The sequence below is a fragment of the Lasioglossum baleicum genome, unplaced genomic scaffold, assembly GCF_051020765.1.
Source record: "Lasioglossum baleicum unplaced genomic scaffold, iyLasBale1 scaffold0090, whole genome shotgun sequence".
Lineage (NCBI taxonomy): Eukaryota > Metazoa > Arthropoda > Insecta > Hymenoptera > Halictidae > Lasioglossum > Lasioglossum baleicum.
Genome location: NW_027469150.1, coordinates 335,509 through 351,551, shown reverse-complemented (window position 1 = coordinate 351,551; position 16,043 = coordinate 335,509).

Sequence of the window (16,043 nt, the reverse complement as noted above, 5' to 3'; positions counted from 1 at the left end):
CGCATAACGCATAACGAATGACGCATATCGCATAACGCATAACGCATAACGCATAACGCATAACGCATAACGCATAACGCATAACGCATAACGCATAACGCATAACGCATAACGCATAACGCATAACGCATAACGCATAACGCATAACGCATAACGCATAACGCATAACGCATAACGCATAACGCATAACGCATAACGCATAACGCATAACGCATAACGCATAACGCATAACGCATAACGCATAACGCATAACGCATAACGCATAACGCATAACGCATAACGCATAACGCATAACGCATAACGCATAACGCATAACGCATAACGCATAACGCATAACGCATAACGCATAACGCATAACGCATAACGCATAACGCATAACGCATAACGCATAACGCATAACGCATAACGCATAACGCATAACGCATAACGCATAACGCATTACGCATAACGCATAACGCATAACGCATGACGCATGACGCATAACGCATAACGCATAACGCATAACGCATAACGCATAACGCATAACGCATAACGCATAACGCATAACGCATAACGCATAACGCATAACGCATAACCCATAACGCATAACGCATAACCCATAACGAATAACGCATAACGCATAACGCATAACGCATAACGCATAACGCATAACGCATAACGCATAACGCATAACGCATAACGCATGACGCATAACGCATGACGCATAACGCATAACGCATAACGCATAACGCGTAACGCGTAACGCATAACGCATAACGCATAACGCATAACGCGTAACGCATAACGCATAACGCATAACGCATAACGCATAACGCATAACGCATGACGCATGACGCATAACGCATAACGCATAACGCATAACGCATAACGCATAACGCATAACGCATAACGCATTACGCATAACGCATAACGCATAACGCATAACGCATAACGCCTAACGCGTAACGCGTAACGCATAACGCATAACGCATAACGCGTAACGCATAACGCATAACGCATAACGCATAACGCATAACGCATAACGCATAACGCATAACGCATAACGCATAACGCATATCGCATAACGCATAACGCTCAATGAAAAAGTCATAACGCATAACGCATATCGCATAACCCGTAAAGCACAACGCATAACACATAACACATAACGCATAACGCATAACACATAACGCATAACGCATAACGTATAACGCTTAACGCATAACGCATAACGCATAACGCATAACGCATAACGCATAACGCATAACGCATAACGCATAACGCATAACGCATAACGCATAACGCATAACGCATAACGCTTAACGCATAACGCATAACGCATAACGCATAACGCATAACGCATAACGCATAACGCATAACGAATGACGCATAACGCATAACGCATAACGCATAACGCATAACGCATAACGCATAACGCATAACGCATAACGCATATCGCATAACGCATAACGCATAACGCATAACGCATAACGCATTACGCATAACGCATAACGCATAACGCATGACGCATGACGCATAACGCATAACGCATAACGCATAACGCATAAAGCATAACGCATAACGCATAACGCATAACGCATAACGAATAACGCATATCGCATAACGCATAACGCATAACGCATGACGCATAACGCATAACGCATAACGTATAACCCATAACGCATAACGCATAACGCATAACCCATAACGAATAACGCATAACGCATAACGCATAACGCATAACGCATAACGCATAACGCATAACGCATAACGCATAACGCATAACGCATAACGCATAACGCATGACGCATAACGCATAACGCATAACGCGTAACGCGTAACGCATAACGCATAACGTATAACGCGTAACGCGTAACGCATAACGCATAACGCATAACGCATAACGCATAACGCATAACGCATAACGCATAACGCATAACGCATAACGCATAACGCATAACGCATAACGCGTAACGCATAACGCATAACGCATAACGCATAACGCATAACGCATAACGCATAACGCATAACGCATAACGCATAACGCATATCGCATAACGCATAACGCTCAATGAAAAAGTCATAACGCATAACGCATATCGCATAACCCGTAAAGGACAACGCATAACACATAACACATAACGCATAACGCATAACACATAACGCATAACGCATAACGTATAACGCTTAACGCATAACGCATAACGCATAACGCATAACGCATAACGCATAACGCATAACGCATAACGCATAACGCATAACGCATAACGCATAACGCATAACGCATAACGCTTAACGCATAACGCATAACGCATAACGCATAACGCATAACGCATAACGCATAACGCATAACGAATGACGCATAACGCATAACGCATAACGCATAACGCATAACGCATAACGCATAACGCATAACGCATATCGCATAACGCATAACGCATAACGCATAACGCATAACGCATTACGCATAACGCATAACGCATAACGCATGACGCATGACGCATAACGCATAACGCATAACGCATAACGCATAACGCATAACGCATAACGCATAACGCATAACGCATAACGAATAACGCATATCGCATAACGCATACCGCATAACGCATAACGCATAACGCATAACGCATAACGCATAACGTATAACCCATAACGCATAACGCATAACGCATAACCCATAACGAATAACGCATAACGCATAACGCATAACGCATAACGCATAACGCATAACGCATAACGCATAACGCATAACGCATGACGCATAACGCATAACGCATAACGCGTAACGCGTAACGCATAACGCATAACGTATAACGCGTAACGCATAACGCATAACGCATAACGCATAACGCATAACGCATAACGCATAACGCATAACGCATAACGCATAACGCATAACGCATATCGCATAACGCATAACGCTCAATGAAAAAGTCATAACGCATTACGCATATCGCATAACCCGTAAAGCACAACGCATAACACATAACACATAACGCATAACGCATAACATATAACGCATAACGCATATCGCATAACGCATAACGCATAACGCATAACGCATAACGCATAACGCATAACGCATAACGCATAACGCATAACGCATAACGCATAACGCATAACGCATAACGCATAACGCATACCGCTTAACGCATAACGTTCAATGAAAAAGTCATAACGCATAACGCATATCGCATAACCCGTAAAGCACAACGCATAACACATAGCCCATAACGCATAACGCATAACACATAACGCATAACGCATAACGTATAACGCTTAACGCATAACGCATAACGCATAACGCATAACGCATAACGCATAACGCATAACGCATAACGCATAACGCATAACGCATAACGCATAACGCATAACGCATAACGCATAACGCATAACGCATAACGCTTAACGCATAACGCATAACGCATAACGCATAACGCATAACGCATAACGCATAACGCTTAACGCATAACGCATAACGCATAACGCATAACGCATAACGCATAACGCATAACGCATAACGCATAACGCATAACGCATAACGCATAACGCATAACGCATAACGCATAACGCATAACGCCTAACGCGTAACGCGTAACGCATAACGCATAACGCATAACGCGTAACGCATAACGCATAACGCATAACGCATAACGCATAACGCATAACGCATAACGCATAACGCATAACGCATAACGCATAACGCATAACGCATATCGCATAACGCATAACGCTCAATGAAAAAGTCATAACGCATAACGCATATCGCATAACCCGTAAAGCACAACGCATAACGCATAACGCATAACGCATAACGCATAACGCATATCGCATAACGCATAACGCTCAATGAAAAAGTCATAACGCATAACGCATATCGCATAACCCGTAAAGCACAACGCATAACACATAACACATAACGCATAACGCATAACACATAACGCATAACGCATAACGTATAACGCTTAACGCATAACGCATAACGCATAACGCATAACGCATAACGCATAACGCATAACGCATAACGCATAACGCATAACGCTTAACGCATAACGCATAACGCATAACGCATAACGCTTAACGCATAACGCATAACGCATAACGCATAACGCATAACGCATAACGCATAACGCATAACGAATGACGCATAACGCATAACGCATAACGCATAACGCATAACGCATACCGCATAACGCATAACGCATATCGCATAACGCATAACGCATAACGCATAACGCATAACGCATTACGCATAACGCATAACGCATAACGCATGACGCATGACGCATAACGCATAACGCATAACGCATAACGCATAACGCATAACACATAACGCATAACGCATAACACATAACGCATAACGCATAACGTATAACGCTTAACGCATAACGCATAACGCATAACGCATAACGCATAACGCATAACGCATAACGCATAACGCATAACGCATAACGCATAACGCATAACGCATAACGCATAACGCATAACGCATAACGCATAACGCATAACGCATAACCCATAACGCATAACGCATAACCCATAACGAATAACGCATAACGCATAACGCATAACGCATAACGCATAACGCATAACGCATAACGCATAACGCATAACGCATGACGCATAACGCATGACGCATAACGCATAACGCATAACGCATAACGCGTAACGCGTAACGCATAACGCATAACGCATAACGCATAACGCGTAACGCATAACGCATAACGCATAACGCATAACGCATAACGCATAACGCATGACGCATGACGCATAACGCATAACGCATAACGCATAACGCATAACGCATAACGCATAACGCATAACGCATTACGCATAACGCATAACGCATAACGCATAACGCATAACGCCTAACGCGTAACGCGTAACGCATAACGCATAACGCATAACGCGTAACGCATAACGCATAACGCATAACGCATAACGCATAACGCATAACGCATAACGCATAACGCATAACGCATAACGCATAACGCATATCGCATAACGCATAACGCTCAATGAAAAAGTCATAACGCATAACGCATATCGCATAACCCGTAAAGCACAACGCATAACACATAACACATAACGCATAACGCATAACACATAACGCATAACGCATAACGTATAACGCTTAACGCATAACGCATAACGCATAACGCATAACGCATAACGCATAACGCATAACGCATAACGCATAACGCATAACGCATAACGCATAACGCATAACGCATAACGCTTAACGCATAACGCATAACGCATAACGCATAACGCATAACGCATAACGCATAACGCATAACGCATAACGAATGACGCATAACGCATAACGCATAACGCATAACGCATAACGCATAACGCATAACGCATAACGCATATCGCATAACGCATAACGCATAACGCATAACGCATAACGCATTACGCATAACGCATAACGCATAACGCATGACGCATGACGCATAACGCATAACGCATAACGCATAACGCATAACGCATAACGCATAACGCATAACGCATAACGCATAACGAATAACGCATATCGCATAACGCATAACGCATAACGCATAACGCATAACGCATAACGCATAACGTATAACCCATAACGCATAACGCATAACGCATAACCCATAACGAATAACGCATAACGCATAACGCATAATGCATAACGCATAACGCATAACGCATAACGCATAACGCATAACGCATAACGCATAACGCATGACGCATAACGCATAACGCATAACGCGTAACGCGTAACGCATAACGCATAACGTATAACGCGTAACGCGTAACGCATAACGCATAACGCATAACGCATAACGCATAACGCATAACGCATAACGCATAACGCATAACGCATAACGCATAACGCATAACGCATATCGCATAACGCATAACGCTCAATGAAAAAGTCATAACGCATTACGCATATCGCATAACCCGTAAAGCACAACGCATAACACATAACACATAACGCATAACGCATAACATATAACGCATAACGCATATCGCATAACGCATAACGCATAACGCATAACGCATAACGCATAACGCATAACGCATAACGCATAACGCATAACGCATAACGCATAACGCATAACGCATAACGCATAACGCATAACGCATACCGCTTAACGCATAACGTTCAATGAAAAAGTCATAACGCATAACGCATATCGCATAACCCGTAAAGCACAACGCATAACACATAGCCCATAACGCATAACGCATAACACATAACGCATAACGCATAACGTATAACGCTTAACGCATAACGCATAACGCATAACGCATAACGCATAACGCATAACGCATAACGCATAACGCATAACGCATAACGCATAACGCATAACGCATAACGCATAACGCATAACGCATAACGCATAACGCATAACGCATAACGCATAACGCATAACGCTTAACGCATAACGCATAACGCATAACGCATAACGCATAACGCATAACGCATAACGCATAACGCATAACGCATAACGCATAACGAATGACGCATAACGCATAACGCATAACGCATAACGCATAACGCATAACGCATAACGCATAACGCATATCGCATAACGCATAACGCATAACGCATAACGCATAACGCATTACGCATAACGCATAACGCATAACGCATGACGCATGACGCATAACGCATAACGCATAACGCATAACGCATAACGCATAACGCATAACGCATAACGAATAACGCATATCGCATAACGCATAACGCATAACGCATAACGCATAACGCATAACGCATAACGTATAACCCATAACGCATAACGCATAACCCATAACGAATAACGCATAACGCATAACGCATAACGCATAACGCATAACGCATAACGCATAACGCATAACGCATGACGCATAACGCATAACGCATAACGCGTAACGCGTAACGCATAACGCATAACGTATAACGCGTAACGCATAACGCATAACGCATAACGCATAACGCATAACGCATAACGCATAACGCATAACGCATATTGCATAACGCATAACGCTCAATGAAAAAGTCATAACGCATTACGCATATCGCATAACCCGTAAAGCACAACGCAATAACACATAACACATAACGCATAACGCATAACACATAACGCATAACGCATAACGCATAACGCATAACGCATAACCCATAACGAATAACGCATAACGCATAACGCATAACGCATAACGCATAACGCATAACGCATAACGCATAACGCATAACGCATAACGCATGACGCATAACGCATAACGCATAACGCGTAACGCGTAACGCATAACGCATAACGTATAACGCGTAACGCATAACGCATAACGCATAACGCATAACGCATAACGCATAACGCATAACGCATAACGCATATTGCATAACGCATAACGCTCAATGAAAAAGTCATAACGCATTACGCATATCGCATAACCCGTAAAGCACAACGCAATAACACATAACACATAACGCATAACGCATAACACATAACGCATAACGCATAACGCATAACGTATAACGCTTAACGCATAACGCATAACGCATAACGCATAACGCATAACGCATAACGCATAACGCATAACGCATAACGCATAACGCGTAACGCATAACGCATAACGCATAACGCATAACGCATAACGCATAACGCATAACGCATAACGCATAACGCATAACGCATAACGCATAACGCATAACGCATAACGCATAACGCATAACGCATAACGCATAACGCATAACGCATAACGCATAACGCATAACGCATAACGCATAACGCATAACGCATAACGCATAACGCATAACGCATAACGCATAACGCATAACGCATAACGCATAACGCATAACACATAACGCATAACGCATAACGCATAACGCATAACGCATAGCGCATAACGCATAACGCATAACGCATAACGCATAACGCATAACGCATAACGCATAACGCATAACGCATAACGCTTAACGCATAACGCATAACGCATAACGCATAACGCATAACGCATAACGCATAACGCGTAACGCATAACGCTTAACGCATAACGCATAACGCATAACGCATAACGCATAACGCATAACGCATAACGCATAACGCATAACGCATAACGCATAACGCATAACGCATAACGCATAACGCATAACGCATAACGCATAACGCATAACGCATAACGCATAACGCATAACGCATAACGCATAACGCATAACGCATAACGCATAACGCATAACGCATAACGCATAACGCATAACGCATAACGCATAACGCATAACGCATAACGCATAACGCATAGCGCATAACGCATAACGCATAACGCATAACGCATAACGCATAACGCATAACGCATAACGCATAACGCATAACGCATAACGCATAACGCATAACGCATAACGCATAACGCATAACGCATAACGCATAACGCATAACGCATAACGCATAACGCATAACGCATAACGGATAACGCTTAACGCATAACGCATAACGCATAACGCATAACGCATAACGCATAACGCATAACGCATAACGAATGACGCATAACGCATAACGCGTAACGCATAACGCATAACGCATAACGCATAACGCATAACGCATAACGCATAACTCATAACGCATAACGCATAACGCATAACGCATAACGCATAACGCATAACGCGTAACGCATAACGCTTAACGCATAACGCATAACGCATAACGCATAACGCATAACGCATAACGCATAACGCATAACGCATAACGCATAACGCATAACGCATAACGCATAACGCATAACGCATAACGCATAACGCATAACGCATAACGCATAACGCATAACGCATAACGCATAACGCATAACGCATAACGCATAACGCATAACGCATAACGCATAACGCATAACGCATAACGCATAACGCATAACGCATAGCGCATAACGCATAACGCATAACGCATAACGCATAACGCATAACGCATAACGCATAACGCATAACGCATAACGCATAACGCATAACGCATAACGCATAACGCATAACGCATAACGCATAACGCATAACGCATAACGCATAACGCATAACGCGTAACGCGTAACGCATAACGCATAACGCATAACGCATAACGCGTAACGCATAACGCATAACGCATAACGCATAACGCATAACGCATAACGCATGACGCATGACGCATAACGCATAACGCATAACGCATAACGCATAACGCATAACGCATAACGCATAACGCATTACGCATAACGCATAACGCATAACGCATAACGCATAACGCCTAACGCGTAACGCGTAACGCATAACGCATAACGCATAACGCGTAACGCATAACGCATAACGCATAACGCATAACGCATAACGCATAACGCATAACGCATAACGCATAACGCATAACGCATAACGCATATCGCATAACGCATAACGCTCAATGAAAAAGTCATAACGCATAACGCATATCGCATAACCCGTAAAGCACAACGCATAACACATAACACATAACGCATAACGCATAACACATAACGCATAACGCATAACGTATAACGCTTAACGCATAACGCATAACGCATAACGCATAACGCATAACGCATAACGCATAACGCATAACGCATAACGCATAACGCATAACGCATAACGCATAACGCATAACGCTTAACGCATAACGCATAACGCATAACGAATAACGCATAACGCATAACGCGTAACGCGTAACGCATGACGCATAACGCATAACGCATAACGCGTAACGCGTAACGCGTAACGCATAACGCATAACGCATAACGCATAACGCGTAACGCATAACGCATAACGCATAACGCATAACGCATAACGCATAACGCATAACGCATAACGCATAACGCATAACGCATAACGCATAACGCATAACGCATAACGCATATCGCATAACGCATAACGCTCAATGAAAAAGTCATAACGCATAACGCATATCGCATAACCCGTAAAGCACAACGCATAACACATAACACATAACGCATAACGCATAACACATAACGCATAACGCATAACGCATAACGAATGACGCATAACGCATAACGCATAACGCGTAACGCGTAACGCATGACGCATAACGCATAACGCATAACGCGTAACGCGTAACGCGTAACGCATAACGCATAACGCATAACGCATAACGCGTAACGCATAACGCATAACGCATAACGCATAACGCATAACGCATAACGCATAACGCATAACGCATAACGCATAACGCATAACGCATAACGCATAACGCATAACGCATGTCGCATAACGCATAACGCTCAATGAAAAAGTCATAACGCATAACGCATATCGCATAACCCGTAAAGCACAACGCATAACACATAACACATAACGCATAACGCATAACACATAACGCATAACGCATAACGCATAACGAATGACGCATAACGCATAACGCATAACGCATAACGCATAACGCATACCGCTTAACGCATAACGTTCAATGAAAAAGTCATAACGCATAACGCATATCGCATAACCCGTAAAGCACAACGCATAACACATAGCCCATAACGCATAACGCATAACACATAACGCATAACGCATAACGTATAACGCTTAACGCATAACGCATAACGCATAACGCATAACGCATAACGCATAACGCATAACGCATAACGCATAACGCATAACGCATAACGCATAACGCATAACGCATAACGCATAACGCTTAACGCATAACGCATAACGCATAACGCATAACGCATAACGCATAACGCTTAACGCATAACGCATAACGCATAACGCATAACGCATAACGCATAACGCATAACGCATAACGCATAACGCATAACGCATAACGCATAACGCATAACGCATAACGCATAACGCATAACGCATAACGCATAACGCCTAACGCGTAACGCGTAACGCATAACGCATAACGCATAACGCGTAACGCATAACGCATAACGCATAACGCATAACGCATAACGCATAACGCATAACGCATAACGCATAACGCATAACGCATAACGCATAACGCATAACGCATAACGCATATCGCATAACGCATAACGCTCAATGAAAAAGTCATAACGCATAACGCATATCGCATAACCCGTAAAGCACAACGCATAACACATAACACATAACGCATAACGCATAACACATAACGCATAACGCATAACGTATAACGCTTAACGCATAACGCATAACGCATAACGCATAACGCATAACGCATAACGCATAACGCATAACGCATAACGCATAACGCATAACGCATAACGCTTAACGCATAACGCATAACGCATAACGCATAACGCATAACGCATAACGCATAACGCATAACGAATGACGCATAACGCATAACGCATAACGCATAACGCATAACGCATAACGCATAACGCATAACGCATATCGCATAACGCATAACGCATAACGCATAACGCATAACGCATTACGCATAACGCATAACGCATAACGCATGACGCATGACGCATAACGCATAACGCATAACGCATAACGCATAACGCATAACGCATAACGCATAACGCATAACGCATAACGAATAACGCATATCGCATAACGCATAACGCATAACGCATAACGCATAACGCATAACGCATAACGCATAACGTATAACCCATAACGCATAACGCATAACGCATAACCCATAACGAATAACGCATAACGCATAACGCATAACGCATAACGCATAACGCATAACGCATAACGCATAACGCATAACGCATGACGCATAACGCATAACGCATAACGCGTAACGCGTAACGCATAACGCATAACGTATAACGCGTAACGCATAACGCATAACGCATAACGCATAACGCATAACGCATAACGCATAACGCATAACGCATAACGCATAACGCATAACGCATAACGCATATCGCATAACGCATAACGCTCAATGAAAAAGTCATAACGCATTACGCATATCGCATAACCCGTAAAGCACAACGCATAACACATAACACATAACGCATAACGCATAACATATAACGCATAACGCATATCGCATAACGCATAACGCATAACGCATAACGCATAACGCATAACGCATAACGCATAACGCATAACGCATAACGCATAACGCATAACGCATAACGCATAACGCATAACGCATACCGCTTAACGCATAACGTTCAATGAAAAAGTCATAACGCATAACGCATATCGCATAACCCGTAAAGCACAACGCATAACACATAGCCCATAACGCATAACGCATAACACATAACGCATAACGCATAACGTATAACGCTTAACGCATAACGCATAACGCATAACGCATAACGCATAACGCATAACGCATAACGCATAACGCATAACGCATAACGCATAACGCATAACGCATAACGCATAACGCATAACGCATAACGCATAACGCTTAACGCATAACGCATAACGCATAACGCATAACGCATAACGCATAACGCTTAACGCATAACGCATAACGCATAACGCATAACGCATAACGCATAACGCATAACGCATAACGCATAACGCATAACGCATAACGCATAACGCATAACGCATAACGCATAACGCATAACGCCTAACGCGTAACGCGTAACGCATAACGCATAACGCATAACGCGTAACGCATAACGCATAACGCATAACGCATAACGCATAACGCATAACGCATAACGCATAACGCATAACGCATAACGCATAACGCATAACGCATAACGCATATCGCATAACGCATAACGCTCAATGAAAAAGTCATAACGCATAACGCATATCGCATAACCCGTAAAGCACAACGCATAACACATAACACATAACGCATAACGCATAACACATAACGCATAACGCATAACGTATAACGCTTAACGCATAACGCATAACGCATAACGCATAACGCATAACGCATAACGCATAACGCATAACGCATAACGCATAACGCATAACGCATAACGCATAACGCATAACGCATAACGCATAACGCATAACGCATAACGCTTAACGCATAACGCATAACGCATAACGCATAACGCATAACGCAGAACGCATAACGCATAACGAATGACGCATAACGCATAACGCATAACGCATTACGCATAACGCATACCGCATAACGCATAACGCATATCGCATAACGCATAACGCATAACGCATAACGCATAACGCATTACGCATAACGCATAACGCATAACGCATGACGCATGACGCATAACGCATAACGCATAACGCATAACGCATAACGCATAACGCATAACGCATAACGCATAACGCATAACGAATAACGCATATCGCATAACGCATAACGCATAACGCATAACGCATAACGCATAACGCATAACGTATAACCCATAACGCATAACGCATAACGCATAACCCATAACGAATAACGCATAACGCATAACGCATAACGCATAACGCATAACGCATAACGCATAACGCATAACGCATAACGCATAACGCATAACGCATAACGCATAACGCATGACGCATAACGCATAACGCATAACGCGTAACGCGTAACGCATAACGTATAACGCGTAACGCGTAACGCATAACGCATAACGCATAACGCATAACGCATAACGCATAACGCATAACGCATAACGCATAACGCATAACGCATAACGCATAACGCATAACGCATAACGCATATCGCATAACGCATAACGCTCAATGAAAAAGTCATAACGCATTACGCATATCGCATAACCCGTAAAGCACAACGCATAACACATAACACATAACGCATAACGCATAACATATAACGCATAACGCATATCGCATAACGCATAACGCATAACGCATAACGCATAACGCATAACGCATAACGCATAACGCATAACGCATAACGCATAACGCATAACGCATAACGCATAACGCATAACGCATAACGCATAACGCATAACGCATACCGCTTAACGCATAACGTTCAATGAAAAAGTCATAACGCATAACGCATATCGCATAACCCGTAAAGCACAACGCATAACACATAGCCCATAACGCATAACGCATAACACATAACGCATAACGCATAACGTATAACGCTTAACGCATAACGCATAACGCATAACGCATAACGCATAACGCATAACGCATAACGCATAACGCATAACGCATAACGCATAACGCATAACGCATAACGCATAACGCATAACGCATAACGCATAACGCATAACGCATAACGCTTAACGCATAACGCATAACGCATAACGCATAACGCATAACGCATAACGCATAACGCATAACGCATAACGCATAACGCATAACGAATGACGCATAACGCATAACGCATAACGCATAACGCATAACGCATAACGCATAACGCATATCGCATAACGCATAACGCATAACGCATAACGCATAACGCATTACGCATAACGCATAACGCATAACGCATGACGCATGACGCATAACGCATAACGCATAACGCATAACGCATAACGCATAACGCATAACGCATAACGCATAACGAATAACGCATATCGCATAACGCATAACGCATAACGCATAACGCATAACGCATAACGCATAACGCATAACGCATAACGTATAACCCATAACGCATAACGCATAACCCATAACGAATAACGCATAACGCATAACGCATAACGCATAACGCATAACGCATAACGCATAACGCATAACGCATAACGCATGACGCATAACGCATAACGCATAACGCGTAACGCGTAACGCATAACGCATAACGTATAACGCGTAACGCATAACGCATAACGCATAACGCATAACGCATAACGCATAACGCATAACGCATATTGCATAACGCATAACGCTCAATGAAAAAGTCATAACGCATTACGCATATCGCATAACCCGTAAAGCACAACGCAATAACACATAACACATAACGCATAACGCATAACACATAACGCATAACGCATAACGCATAACGCATAACGTATAACGCTTAACGCATAACGCATAACGCATAACGCATAACGCATAACGCATAACGCATAACGCATAACGCATAACGCGTAACGCATAACGCATAACGCATAACGCATAACGCATAACGCATAACGCATAACGCATAACGCATAACGCATAACGCATAACGCATAACGCATAACGCATAACGCATAACGCATAACGCATAACGCATAACGCATAACGCATAACGCATAACGCATAACGCATAACACATAACGCATAACGCATAACGCATAACGCATAACGCATAGCGCATAACGCATAACGCATAACGCATAACGCATAACGCATAACGCATAACGCATAACGCATAACGCATAACGCTTAACGCATAACGCATAACGCATAACGCATAACGCATAACGCATAACGCATAACGCGTAACGCATAACGCTTAACGCATAACGCATAACGCATAACGCATAACGCATAACGCATAACGCATAACGCATAACGCATAACGCATAACGCATAACGCATAACGCATAACGCATAACGCATAACGCATAACGCATAACGCATAACGCATAACGCATAACGCATAACGCATAACGCATAACGCATAACGCATAACGCATAACGCATAACGCATAACGCATAACGCATAACGCATAACGCATAACGCATAACGCATAACGCATAACGCATAACGCATAACGCATAGCGCATAACGCATAACGCATAACGCATAACGCATAACGCATAACGCATAACGCATAACGCATAACGCATAACGCATAACGGATAACGCTTAACGCATAACGCATAACGCATAACGCATAACGCATAACGCATAACGCATAACGCATAACGCATAACGCATAACGCATAACGCATAACGCATAACGCATAACGCATAACGCATAACGCATAACGCATAACGCATAACGCATAACGCATAACGCATAACGCATAACGCATAACGCATAACGCATAACACATAACGCATAACGCATAACGCATAACGCATAACGCATAGCGCATAACGCATAACGCATAACGCATAACGCATAACGCATAACGCATAACGCATAACGCATAACGCATAACGCTTAACGCATAACGCATAACGCATAACGCATAACGCATAACGCATAACGCATAACGCGTAACGCATAACGCTTAACGCATAACGCATAACGCATAACGCATAACGCATAACGTATAACCCATAACGCATAACGCATAACCCATAACGAATAACGC